The 15,596-nt window shown below is 35.8% G+C and overlaps 1 protein-coding gene across 1 annotated transcript in view; it reads right to left on the bottom strand.

Annotated features, from left to right (window-relative positions):
* Window positions 1-15,596, bottom strand: part of LOC131240576 (probable leucine-rich repeat receptor-like protein kinase At1g35710) — a 94,520-nt gene that overhangs the window by 43,994 nt on the left and 34,930 nt on the right. The window lies entirely within an intron of this gene.

The following is a 15,596-nucleotide window of genomic DNA, read 5'->3' as shown; positions in this document are numbered from 1 at the left end:
AGGAACATTTGAACTCTGATAAAGCAAAAACACAATAATAAAAACTTCAATTAGCACAAGTGATACAAATGTTATATTTAATATTACAAAACTACTAAATTAAATGTTATTCTTACCTGAGGTCGAATGTTGGTAGGATTTTGTTGAAACATGTGAACATTAGGTAGTTGGTACCCACTTTGAGGCATTGGAGCATTAGTGAATCCACTAGGGCTAGGAGTGTAGCTCATCACCATTTGATGACCATGTCTTATAGGGTATCCACTTGGTAATCCAAAAGAATTCATCACCATAATATGTGAACCCTAATAGAGAAGAAAAAAAAAAGAATAAGAAACTTTAACGAAGTAACCACATACCATGATAAGCTTTAATAAACAAGTTCGCAACAATACTGGATTGAAATAACCCAGTTGGGGGAATGCAAATGGATAAAGTGATGGTTGAAATGAATGATGGTGCATAATGTTTGATGCATCTGCCCTTGTCTGCTTCTCATGATTTGTTTATGGCTGAACAGATTTAATTTGAGATTTTTTCTTCTTTATTTTATCTAGCGGTTTTTTAAACGCATAACAGCTACCTCTAACTCCAGGCTTTACTTTAATGCCACTTGCGGTTTGTGAACTCAGACTATCTACAAAAGTAATTTGCTTTTTTAAAAAAAAAAAAAACAAGGCATGCACTTTCAGTTGGCTTAAAGTGTGCGCGTTCAGCATCTACAATTTTGGTCATCTTAGTGTGTGCAAGTTCATTGCTTATACTTTCGATCGGCTGAAGGCATGCACAATCAGTATATACACTTTCGTCATCGACTTGAGATGGTATCAATGGAGGTTCCTTGATCATTTTTATACATCCGATAACTTCATCATGAAATTTATCTGTATATCTATCTGCAAATTTAAAAACCTCGTCATGTTCCCCGACCATTGTTGCAATTTTAAGAAGTTTGTGACATTAATATTTTTTCTGCTTATCTAAAGCAACGTTGCAGTCACCGTGTATTGTTAATTTATAAGTATGATCTTTAGCAAAATCTACCATTGCATCTCTTCGCCATCTTTTCAGAATATAATAGGGATGAAACACTTTTATATTATGATGATCTATAACTTTCAATGCATGCCTACATAAGATACTCATAAACTCAAAGTTCTTGTAGTTACAGGTCACGGTACTATTTAATGAGTTAAATTTAACAATACGAGTAACGCCCTGAAAATCGGGAGTCGAGTAGAAGTCCAACTCCCGAGTTCCAATGCATCACTTATGCAATATATTTAATGATGATTAAATGTTGTCTGATTAGTGCATAAAACATGAATAAGATTAAGCCAAATCAGCAAAACATAATCCAGGGACAGTTGTAATAGGCAAGCGGAAGACTGACTCAAATATGTATAACTTTATAAATCAATATAGGTCCCCAAAGTATGTATGCATTGCCAGGTCAATAATTACATGTATTGTTTCAAAATACAAAATGTCAAAAATGTAATAGTCCACTACAAGTATAACCCTGAAGCCCCACCGATCAGAACGGTCTATGTAAACCCGCCTGAATACTGCATATACGAGAAAACATCTTCCTCATCTTTGAAATCTGGCTCTACCTCGCCAGTCGGGTCTCCATCTGCAACTAAGACAGAGTCTGGTTGGTGTTTAAAACATTGTCCCGTAACATGGGAGTGAGTGATCAACTTAGTGGAACAATAAAGCAAAAGTTAACACGTTCTCAATTCAGTCAAGCAGTAATGATAAAACAATACAATCAAACATCCTTAAGCAAATGTATCAATGGAGGTTCCTTTCGCCAATAAGTTGTTACACATACAACTAGTATAAACACAAGATAATTAATCATGACAAATACACTTTCAAATTTCATACGTTTACGATCTTTTCTACAAATACATGGAATACACTAAACTCTATATAGTTCATATATATCTGAAATGCGAAACAAACATCGCATTTGACATGTGAAATAACACCCACATCAGTAATAAATCATTAACTGACATTGAAAGCCTTGAAAATCATAACCTATACATTTATAGTCCGCACCTTACGCCGGTAAACACGTAACGGATTCATTTTAGAAACTCAGTCTTTATCGATGGCAGATTGACAACCTATAGCATGAATTAGGTTAGCTATTTTATAACTTACACTATCTGAAACCCTAAAATAGATTAGGGTAGGTTTTCTTACCTATGAACGGAATCGGAATCGCCTGTATAGTAATACAGGAATGGTGGTTGAGTGCGTGGAATAGCGGGATCGAATCCCAGGAAGAATCTCTAACTCTCACTCTCACTTTCTCTCCTTTTCCCTTATCTTTTCTCTCCTCTCTCCCCTAGGGTTCCTCAAATTCGTATGAGGTGAGAGAGAGAGGGTTTAAGGTCCTTATATAGGCCCAGGATTGATGAAAATAGCCCCAGGGCCAAGGTAAACTTAGGTTATATCCAAAGGGCGTCTATTTCAGCCCAACGGAGCACTTCTGGTGGCCCCTTTTCTACGTGCGGTCGGACTTAAACTCCCTGACCATGGATCTAAGTCAGGCAGAGTTTTCATTCTGATCGGGTTTGCAGATCAGCCGTGGCGGACCAGTTTCAGTTTAACGGTCACTGTCACTCGATCGGGACCACAAGTGCATTGCCATGTGTGGGACATTTCTCCTGATCCGAGGGTGTATTTGGGTTACATTCTAACAATTTGAATCCTTATTTTGGCCCACCAGCGACACGACTCAGATTACTTAAATTCGAAATTTATTTGTAAAGATATTCACGTTTCTCACACACTTTGCTCCGGGCTCAAGTTGTACATTTTTAGACACAATTAAGACTTGATTTTCGAGGGGGTTTTCAAGTCCAGTAATGCAGTCATAATTGTATACTTTCGCGGTCATCGGACTTTCGTCGTGCGGTCCAGGTCCGATACGGAGTTTCGGTTTGCTCCCGAGAGCAACCGGGTTTAGGGATGGATTCTAGATTTCAGGATAATGTAACGTCAATGATACTGCATGGTTTGAGTCTTGCAGATCATATTTAAAGCAATTAGTGCTAATTTCACAAGTACTCTAGTTTAGTACTAGTCAATTCTAGCCTAATTTCTAAAGGACTTGGTCCTATGTGATTTTTGCCTAAGGTGGTACTCGGGTCTTTGTACGAATTTTTTTGAGACGTTACAATACGTCATTCATCTTTTTTGTTATAAGTAACTCAAAACTCTGTAATCGTACCAAATTCACTACATTTAAAAATGGAATAACTGAGACTTTTTTTATACTCATCTTGAAAATTTCCAAACACTTTTGGAGTGTATGCCTTTACCACTTCCTTTAGCATATTCACATCAAGAAATAGTACAGGGGTGCCTCATTCTAAAATCAGCCATGGATTCCTGGTATCATCGATCAGCTAGTACTCAACATATTGAGTGAAGAAACGTAATAAATTGTATTTGGAGTTCAAATATTTTTTCAAAAGACTGTTCATGCTCTCACTTCATTGCGTACTTTTCATATCAGCACAAAATGTATTTCTTCCATAAACCAAAGTCCATTTTTTTTCTTTCTTTAAACAAATCCTATAGCTACTTATTTTGTATTAAATCATACTTCTCAATCATGTTATTCCATACAACTAAAAACTCTTCCTCCTCCTCATAATCATACACGCACCTATTAAAATCATATTCAAAACTTTTTGAAGCTTTAAATGCACCATTAAGATGTTTCACAGCATTTTGGTAGATGTGTCAAATGCATAAACGATGATATGTTTCTGGCATCACTGAAGCTATTGCATAAGCCATTGCAGCATCTTGGTCAGTCAAAAATGTTATTGGTTGTCTTCCGAATGTCGCACTTAAAAATGTTTAAAGCAACCACTTGAACGATTCAATTGTCTCATCATATAGCAAGGCCTCACCGAATGTTATACTTTACTTATGATGATTTACCCCAATAAATGGGGCAAATGATCGTCCATAGCTATTTATCCTGTATGTGGTATCAAAGCAAACTATATCACCAAAAACATTATAATCCATTATTGACTTCATATTTGTCCAAAACATATTAGTGATTTGATCATCTTCATCTACTTGTATTGCATAAAAAAAAGATAGATCATCTACTTGTATTTTTTGTAAGTATTCTAGAACAGCTCTTGCATCATCTTTTTCTATTGCTTTCATTTGTTTTCTCTGTAAGTAATTTTTGTGATCGATAGGTGTAAAACTTAGGTTCTCCTGACCTCCAGCTCGTCTACTCATCAATTCTCTAGCTGCTTTGGGTGTTATTTCTAAAGCATCTGCTATATCTACTTCAATTTTTTGTTCATCGGTCAAGCCTCTTTGTGACCTTAACATGTGCACCTTTGATGGTGCAATAACTTAATGGTTATGCTCTGCCACAAACTTAGTCACACGATATTTTCCATTCACATGAAGTTTAATAGTTATGCTTGCTAGACATTGAGTTCTTGTGATTGGACGGATAAACTTCGGCTGATCAATATGTCTCCTTTTACGTCTTTTATCTTCTTTGGAACAACAAAAATGTCTCTTAACTATGACACCATCATCGGATTTTTTGTCCATGATTTTCGAGTACTAAAACCCTTCTTCTTAGCATACCTATTGTAAAACTTGTATGCATTATCATTAAAAATAAACTCCATTCCTCGTTTTGGCTCTTCATCTAACTCATCATCTGTACTGGTCAATACATCTTGTCTTACTTCATATTCATCTACTTGTTAGTTTGCATTTTGATCATTTATTTCCATATCAAACTGTGACTTTCGAAATGGCTGAGAATATGCTTGAGTCTTCAAGATATCATTATCTATTTCACTAATTAACCTTCAAAAGAAAAGGGTATTTAAATCATTCACCATTCCAAAAATCATTTATAATATATAATATTATATATATATATATATATATATATATATATATATATATATATATATATATGAGGATCTAATCATCTATTATATGTATGATTTTAATTTTATTTCTCATCTCATTTAGTAACAATAATGCACTTGATTAAAAAAATGAATTGTTTAAAATTTAAAAAATTGCCAAATATTGCCATAAACATAAAAATGCATAAGTGTCATATGATGCACATAATTAAACCTTTCTACCATCCAATATATGAAGTAGGGCCCACCAAAATATAATATAACCCAAACGAATGAAATCTATCGACTCACTAGTGAGGACCATCATAACAGGCCATGCACCAAAAATTAGATTATAGAAAGTACAAATTTCAATAAGAATCTTTTTTGATTGTACAGTGAGCTCTCCATTGAGGCCCATCACAAATAGGTCATGCCCTAAAAATATCATCCATCACAAAGAGGGCATGCCCATTACGATTGATGGATTTTTCTTTTACCCACTGAATTTTGAATAGGCCACTAATCAAATGGATGAGATTATATAAAAGGAGAGAATTTTTACTAATCTCAATTCTAATTTCAATCCCAAAATCCTAATTGTAATTGCATTTTCAAACTAGAAACTCTAAATTCCAATCACAAAAAACAAAATCCTAATGTTTTTTTAAAAGAAAAGTCATAATTTTAAATATCTAATCTAAGCATTTAAATAGGATGAAGGAAAAAAAAAAAATCTAGGGCAGAAACCCTACCCGTTATATGCAGAGGTACAATGAGAGCTCCATCAAGATGATAGCGGCCTGCAAATGGGTTGATGAGAGAGATAGAGAATCGAAGAGAAATCAAAAAGATACAGAAAGAGGGAGTGAGAAGAGAGAAAAAAAACATGGAAGACGGAAAAAAAAAAAAAGAAGAAGAAACGTTAGGAGTTTTTTTTGGAAAACTCCATTCCGTTTGCTGACGTGTCCTCTGCCATCTGACATAACCAATCTCCACTAATTAAGGGGCTACATGTCCAGCCCGTCATGGGACACGGATTGCATACTTACCCCGCCCGTTCCTAGCTCCGAATGGGCAGTTTTGTGGGCGGGCCCACCGTGATGTATCTGTACATCCAAGCTGTCTATCCCTTTTCTCAGATTTTAAGGTATCAAAACAAAAATGAAGCAGATCCAATGGTCAAGTGGACCGCACCACAGATGACTCTTACATTTAATGCAACTGACATTTAATGTTGGTTGCATTTTAATGCAACCAAGATTATTATTTGGTGTGGTCCACTTGAGCGTTGGATCTGCCTCATTTTTGTGCTCATGCCTTAAAATAATATGAAAAAAGGGATTGGCGGCTTGGATGTACAGATACATCACGGTTGACCCACCCACAGAACTGCCCGTTCGGAACTAGGGACCGGCGGGGTAGTACGCAATCCGCGTGCCCCGTCCAGCTGAGCTCTGCAGATTGTGTACTACCCCACCCGTCCCTAGCTCCTAATGGGCAGTTATGTGGGCGGGCCCACCTTGATGTATCCGTACATCCAATCCGTCTATCCCTTTCCTCCTATTATTTTAGGTATGAATACAAAAATGAGGCAGATCCAACGCTCAAGTAGAACACACCAAATAAAAAGCTTGGTTGCATTAAAATGCATAGAGCATTAAATGTCAGTTGCATTAAATGCAAGAGTTATCTGTGGTGTGGTCCATTTAGGACAGATGGATTGGATGTACAGATACATCACGGTGGGCCCGCCGACAGAACTGCCTGCTCGGTGCTAGGAACAGGCGGGGCTAGTACGCAATCCGCGCCCCAGGGTAGTGCGGAATCCGCGCCCCAATAACCAATAAAAGGGATTACCCAAGCATGGGCCCACCTGTCGGATTTTTTTAAAAAAACGGTGAGCTCTTTGCAAATATGCGCGCCAGGTGTATTGTATAATACATATTGTCATTATTCTCGTTTCGTCATTGCTGCGAGTTTTCTCCACATGGAGAACGGATTTCAAATCAGATTTCTAGCTATATTTCAGTCTGCTAAAAATCTGCAATAATCCAAATTCCAATATATTTAAGCTCGAAATTATTTATTTTTCTTTGCTTAAAATTACACAGAATATTTTGACCCAAATCACCTAAGCTTTCAGGCCGTGTATTTAGTGCACGGATGATCCTTGGACATCTGGCACAGTCATCCATGATCTGCTGCTAGTGGGTCTTTTCCTCGGTACTGGTAGAAGACCCTCCCAAGTTTTAAGACAAGTTCTTGTGTTCCAGCAGTCATAAGTGGTGAAATCCCTCTGCACCGTGAGTGCGTGGTGTTTGGGGGGTGACTAAAAAAATAATAATAATAAATAAATAATAAAAAGAATGGAATGAGAAAAACCATGCGGATGGAACCATCCAAATAGTCAAACCAAGACCTACTGATGGACGGTATGGCAGTGGTCTGCATTGAAAATGAAACGGTCCACCAATCAGGTAAGTTGGACGGTCCTATCTGATTCTATTTGCCGGTAATAATCCATCTATGACGGGACCTAACTGATGAGCGGCTGGATCATTGATTGTAATGTCATGTCTCCAATTTTGTGCATCATATTGCACAAGGAAATTGATAAGGTAGCATGTAAAATTTCTAGCCGGGTCCACACTCACACACACACACACTTTATATATATATATATATATATATATATATATATATATATATATATATATATATATATATATATATATATATATATAAAAGAAAGAGAGAGGAATGCAAAATTCTAGCAGGCCATAGCAAAGATCCACGTGATGTGGCACCCATGAAATTATATGGGCTTAATTTTTAGCCTAATCCAAAACTCTAACGGGACATAGCAAAAAGAAATGCAAATCAATGAAGGAAACTGTTTCCTTTTTCCATGGGCTACCGGAGTTTGGTGTCGGGCATAAAGTTGGGTTTGTGAGGTTTAAAGGGTGCCGCATCACATGGACTATTCAGATTTTGTACTTAAGACCTTCGACTCGTATGCAGAGGTGTGCATGGGTGCTCACGTAAGAAGGTGCTCAAGTGAGAATTCGTATATATATTCCCAAAACTCCTAATAAATTTATGTAAATTGAATGTTAGCTTAGAATGGAGTTAACAAGGGAAAAAAAAAAACAAGTCTTCTAAATTGGAATTTGAGTTTTTTCAATTTTCGCAAAATTTGTTGTCGTTTCGGTGAAAACCTGACACGTTAGGAAACCTCCACTGGTTTCAATAGGTGGACTTATTAGAAAATTTTGAAACTTTTCTGATAACTTATTTACGTTTACATAAACTTTTCTCTAAAATTTCATATTTATTAGATTTGTATAAATTTCTTTTTAAAAAAATTTAAAAAATAAAATCCAATAGTGGCAAAATTTTGTAAAAATTATTACTGGACAACAAACCTTTTTGCACCCTATAGAGATGAAACACTCACCAAACTGTGGAATCTTACTTCGAAAGTTTTTTGTAGTTCTAAGAATAAGTTAGGAACTTAATTTTAAATTTCATCTCATTCTAATATATGATTTAGAAATTAAAAATCTGAAAGTGATGGGCTGTCAATATAAAACGATTTTGGAAATTTGCAATTGTTCGTATAAATAAAAACATTGAAGCTTAGGTTCAATAAGGGATGGACCATTTAGGCCTATCTTTTATGAAACCTATGGCACTTTTATGGTGAAATGAAAAACTACATGATATTCCTCAAGGATCTAGAACGATCAGGATCATGGACTTAAGGAACCATGTTCAATCAAGGTATAGGTGGTTTAATCTAAACACTAAATCTCTGGTACCAACCAATGATCTCAATACCCTGATCAAGCAAAAGTTTGCGACTCACTTGGAATGGATGTTACCAAAGAGCTCACTGCCTTTGTCAGGCAAGATTTCAGTGTATCGGGATTAGCCCTATTATAACCATTTTTCTGTGTTGCTCCAAATATTAGGAAAAAAAAAACTCTGTATAGTGAGGGAACTAATGTGTAAAATAATATAAAATTAAATAAATAAATAAAATATATGCATATAAATCTCGGAGTCGAGATTTTTGTTTAAGAGGGGTAGATTACAGCGCCCAGATATCGTGTAGCCAATTATACACAATTATACCCACCTAGACATATATATCTACATCAAATGGAATACAGTGAAAATTAAATATAATGAATCCGTATGCATGGTAGAAGTAGTTAGATTTTGATGATGAAATTTTATTTAATGGAACAGATTGTAACACTCCAAACTTTTCAATACTCGAGTATTGAAAGTTCTTGAGTGTTATCATAAAATTAATTTTAGTATATACATGTGAATATCACCAATTTAGCCTATCCTAATCTTACATATATTTTCTAATTTAAATATGACCATTGAAAATAATCATCATCCATAGATCAAGTCATCTGACCATTGATTTTTAAGATAAGATCATCCTATATCCAAGTATTCTCACTTGTCCATCATAACATACCGTTCAGTCAACTATTCACCGATAGGTAAAGATATCTGACCGTTCACTTTGAGCTTGGACCACCCGATCATAGTAAATTAACTACTTGATCTTTACATCCGCACATACACATATCAAATCGAGATGTTAATCCGTTCATCTTATTCACTACCTATGAATATGCTTAACCCACCATCAAAACTATAATATGATGAACTTACATATGTGAACAAGTCACTTGAATCTAATGGTATACATGTTCTACCTCTTGATCACTCCAAAAACTCACTTTGTGTTAACTCATCCATTTACGAAAGTAACCATAAATCCACCTGCGTACATGGTCAAAGTACTAACCATCAAATTTCTATATTTTAAACATGTCATCTGACCATCCATCATGTTGTTTGACATATGTATCTCACCTTAATTAATGATAATTTTAACATATTTGGTGAATAACTTTATATATATATATATATATATATATATATATATATATATATATATATATAATGATTTAGATATGAGTTCTTTTATAAGAATTGCTAAAAAAATGTACCTATTACCAAGTAGAATGATTAAATTTTCCAAAACTCTCAAATAATCAATAATTATGAAAATGTCATTAACCTAAATCCTTGAATTCTAGATGAAATGTTTCTTATGAACCGTTTGATGTGAAATTTTATACCATATTTGCCTATCATAAATTAACTATATACATTAAATTTCAACCATTAAATCATATTATAAGTGATCCAATTGACAAATCAGCCCATTAACCTTTAATTTTGGTGTCCATCCAATGAGAAAATATTGTGAGTAGTCGTAGTAAGATATTTCCCTTCATATGAACGACTTGGATTGCCCATCATATGGACCGAGTGTGAAATGTGAGAACTCCACCTTTATAGGTTTTTTCTTAGGTGCGAAGTTACCTTAAAAGGCTTACCAACTCTTTCTAATTTTGGGTCTTCCAAATTACCCACTTTTCACCGTCAATCACAACTAAAATTTATCCGCACTTTGACCTCATATGACTATGAGATCATACAAAATTTAGACCCTGATTTATGATCCTACACAATTGAATGATGACTGCTTTAAACTAATTCCTTCTTATTGGTGCGACAGGTGAAATTTTAGATTTAGGCATTTCTCACCATCGATCAATCATCAAAATTTGTCCATTCACTTGCCTATTTTGACTACACATTTCTCCTAAAATTGGGCCCTGATCATTAAGCATGGGTCGCTAATTGAGATCAAGTATGTTTTGGCACCTGTTAGGAAAATTTTTAAGATAAACCAAACTAAATTTTGGATCACCAGAAAAATTATGTACAATGGCCCTATTCAATGATCTCGTCACCGTGAATAAATTAGATTTAAAGAAAGATAGCCAGAAGAGACAAATTGGAGAAACCCAATTTAAGTGGGATGTGACACACCACCTCTCACGCCCACCCCTTTATAAAGGGTGTGTGCATCCCTTCTACACTAAAAAACTCACCTTACCACATCCATGGTAGAAAGAGAGAGATGGAGAGAGAAAGAGAGAGAGAGAGAGATCCTTCTCCACACGAGTGATGTTTCTCTCTTACTCAAGCGACGTTGTGGTTCATGTATAATCTTTTCTACATTGAGATTTATATAAGGTTTACATCTAAAGCTAAGGTGAGGGATTCCTTTAAGCTTATACTAATTTAAGTTGAATTTATATGTAGTTCTCTTATTTTCACGTAAAATTTGTGTATAGTTTGATTTTTAATGCGATTTCTATGTTAATAAGTTTTTGGATAATTATGAATTTTTTTTTATATTGGAATTATATTTGAGATGTGATTTTAATCATGTTGTACATATTTTGTGGGTTGGATCACAAAACTGTGCCTTAAATCGTGAAATTAAACTCGTTCAGGTCTCGAGCAGTGCATAGTTTGCACATCCAATGGACTGGATAGTTACTTTAGAAAATCATATGATTTTACTAATACTATTCTGACCTAAAATTTATATTTTAAACCTTAGGATAGCAGGACTCGCTTTTGGAATAATTTGGACTTATTAGGTGACCCGTTTGACTCGAAATCGCACTGTTGTGCCTATGGATTCACTTTGATGTGTATGTATTATTTTCTACCTTATTGGGTATATTTTATTATAATTCTATATTAATTATTCCATGAAAACATCGCTGGACTTTTTATGAATTCATGTGTAGTGATGGATATGCCTTGCCCTTCGCTAATTTTGAGAGCGACACGTGTTTCTACTTTGTATTGAGTTGGCTTTTTCTCAGCTCTCTTATATTGTTAAGTTAGCTTATTTGCTACTATTCTTTTTTTTATGAAGTTAGCTTATTGCCATTATGTTTCCCTTTATTGGGTTAGCCTGGTGCTACTTTTCTTATGTTATGGCTTGAGCATGTGTCTTGGAGTTTTAAGACTCTCATTGTTTGATTTAATTATCTATTGATACAAGTGATGTATTGAAGGTTTTATAACTAGTGGCTTGTATATATTTACTGTAGACATAATGCACTTTGGGTAGTGACCATCTTAGTCGATACATAAATCCATGGATTTGGGTAGTGGTATACAAATTAATATAAGTTATCCACAATACATGTTACACTACCTTCCGGGATTGGATGTCATAAATAGTTGGTTCATGAACAAATCGTGTTACGTAATTTATTTGATTCATGTGTTATACCATCTCGATGTGTTCACGTAAATCCATAGTAGTGGTAGACTCGCCAACAAATCTCTATAATTATGGGATGCAAAGTGAGCCGGATCTTTATGAATTATATTCCACAATGAAATGATCACTATTTATGATGAGCTGCGTGCACTATGATAGACATGCATTCATATAGATTGGTTGTGCATATCGATACCATTCGTAGTGATAAAGTACAGAAAGTATTATAACTTTTATATTGCCTTACTTCGAAAAATTAATTGAATTCTGTTAATTTTAAAAGACATTGACTTTCTCCAACCATATAAATGATATATATGATACATAGCTTAAAGATATGAGCGATGATCTCCCCATGGAAGACTTCGAGTGATGTTGGATGATGTTGCCGATGCTTTCACCTTAGTTTAGTGTTTTATTTCTTTATTTACGTTTCATGTTGTAAATTTAGATATTTGTAATAAGATCCTACCTGAGTGAGCATTAAATGATTAATTGAACTTTTATATTTAAATGAAATAAGATTTGTGTGTGTGTGTGTGTGTGTGTGTGTGTGTGTGTGAATGCTCATCACACATGATGTGGGCTCAATATCTGAATCGTCTATGTGATGCAGCATCCTATAAAACCCATGGGGCCTGACTTTTACCCTTATACAAAACTTTGGTGGGCAATGGCAAAAGAGAGAGAGAGAAAGAGAGAGAGAGAAATAAGAAAACAATTTCCTTTTGTCACAACCCACCAAAGTTTTGGATCAAAAGTGAAAGTCGGGCCTTAAGGGTTTCATGAGGTGCTTCATCACATGAACGATTCATATTTTGGGCCCACATCACAGGTGAGCATTCCTCTCTCTCTCTCTCTCTCTCTCTCTCTCTCTCTCTCTCTCTCTCTCTCTATATATATATATATATATATATATATATATATATATAACATCAACACCATAAGTTAGATACACCATTCTAAGGTGGCCCACCTGTCACATACAACAATTGAGAGGAGTTATCCTCTCATTAAAATATTCATAATCATTTATTGGGCCCATCAAGAAGTGGTTCACAAATCCAGCACATAAATTGTGCATCCCGTTAGGATGAGGGGTCATACCAAGTTCCAGCCTCATCCAAATTTTAGGTGGCCTCACCAAGTGCTTTTATATACTTTTTTAGGTATGTCTTTCCATAGTTTTAGATGGTATGGCCTACTTGAATTTGGATTAATCTTTGGGATATCCCATAATCTAAAGGGGACCCGCAAATGCATGTGTTGATGTTCAACACACATCACGGTGGGGCCCACATAGCTCGACCTCATCATCGGACGCTCCTATTCTAAACTGCACACCAGCTTGCACATAACTTGTGCCAACATTTTTGAAAACTCATCATATGTGATGTGACTCCAAAATCTGAGCGGTCCACGTGAAGCAGCACCTCATGAAACTTTCTAGGCTCAATTTTTACTTTGACCCTAAACTCTGGTGGGCCATGAAAAATGAAAACAGTTTCCTCCCTTGATTTGCATTTTTCTTTTCTATGGCCTGTCAAAATTTTATATCAGGGTGAAAATTTATTCTTTAGGGTTTCATGGGATTCTGCATCACATGGACTATTCGGATTAGACGGCCATGACACGTGTGCAAAGGTGCGCACATACATAGGTGCACCGGTGAGCATGACTCCAAGTATGTATATCAAAACAACTGCATCTTCAAATGTGAAAGGACATCCCTTCATCCGCATTCCGAGGTGTGAGCGTGTGATCCAGTAGGAATTATTAGGGTACGCGGTGGTCCTCATCTTTCAATGGCATACATTGGCTTTTAATTATGACAGTTGTGGGCCATGCTTCCGTAATCGAAACCATTTGTCTGTCCACCACTGTAAACATATATCCTCTGCACTGTTTACACACGATTATACGGTTTTACAAGATGTCCATATCTCTACATTTTTCTCTTACCAAGTACCATTTGTTGTATCATCTTTATCATCTTTTTGACTATTTATCTCTGTCCCCGACAGATCACATGCTTCAGATTGAGATTCCTGAGGCATGGTAAATGGTGGAGCATACCATACTGTTCCTATGGGTTGCCGAACAGTGGACCCCACTAGTTCGATTTGAAAAAAAAAAGTGTATACTGTCCATATCATTATACAATAAATCTCCCCCAAATCATAAAAATGCAGTTGGGTTGAGTTGGGAGATTTCTAGACCCGACACATTTAATAATCGGGTTTGGTCAGTTGGGTTGGCCTAATCCGCTTCTGCACACGTCCTCTTAAATGTTCTTTAGAATGAAAATGTCTCCTTTTTATTTTTAGCTTTTACGTATAAAAGTTTTTACATTTTCAACTGTAGTTTGGTTAGTAGTCTTCAACGAGAAGAAAGAGAGGTAGAGAGAATAATGGCGTTGGCTGGCAAGCAAGAAATAGTAGACAGGATTTCAAAATTTCCTAACCTTTTCCGCCGAAAAATAAAATCTAACCCTAAATTCCACGCTCCCAATCCCAAGAACCATCACGTTTTCATTTGGGCCCTCCATATTTCAAACCCCCCCCGCCTTGGAAACTTATTTAATAAGTAAATAATGGTACTCAAGCAGAGTATGATCATCCATACTCACGCAGGCAATGTTGTACGGTTACATCCACAAATTTCAAATTATCTCAATTTGACAATTTTGGAATCTTAACAATTTTCTTTTCATTTCATAATATTTATATGATTGCCATAAATTGAAAATTTATACTTATCCACTCAGCTACTTCATCAACTTTTGACTGGTACCCTATGTGATTTGGACGGTTCAGATTGAGAAGCATGTGTCATGATCATACCTACTGTCTGCACATGCACAGATTGTGTTACTCAAGCAGCTCATCAAAACAACATGAAGCGAACACGGATTCGTTCTATCCGTTAACCACCGAGGTCGGTGGATCCGTGACTGTGGGGCCCACTTTCATGTAAGTGTTTTATAGTCACGCCGTCCATCCGTTTTTACAACTCATTTTAGAGCATGATTCAAAAAATGAAACAGATCCAACTCTCAGGTGGACCGCACCATAGGAAAGAGTGGTGATTGAACGACCACCATTGAAAACTTCTTAAGGCCAACCGTAATGTTTATTTGCCATCCAACCTGTTGATATATTCAAACCTGGATGAATGGAAAACATAAATATCAGCTCCGTATAAAACTTTTGTGGCGCACAAGAAGTTTTTAACGGTGGAATTCAATCATCACTTTTTCCTCTGGTGTGATCCATATAAGGTTTTTATATACCTAGTTTTTTGATACATGATCTAAAATGAGATTTCAAAGTGAATAAATGGTATGGATATAAAACATATACATCAAAGTGAGCCCCACATTCAGGGATCTACCTACCTTGGTAGTTCCTGGATCCACCGAATCCGGTGAGAAAACTTTCATACTCTGGAAGATTGTGGAGGATAATACACAGGCACTT

The sequence above is a fragment of the Magnolia sinica genome, chromosome 3, assembly GCF_029962835.1.
Source record: "Magnolia sinica isolate HGM2019 chromosome 3, MsV1, whole genome shotgun sequence".
In the NCBI taxonomy this organism is placed as follows: domain Eukaryota; kingdom Viridiplantae; phylum Streptophyta; class Magnoliopsida; order Magnoliales; family Magnoliaceae; genus Magnolia; species Magnolia sinica.
This window is presented reverse-complemented; position numbering and strand designations above follow the sequence as displayed.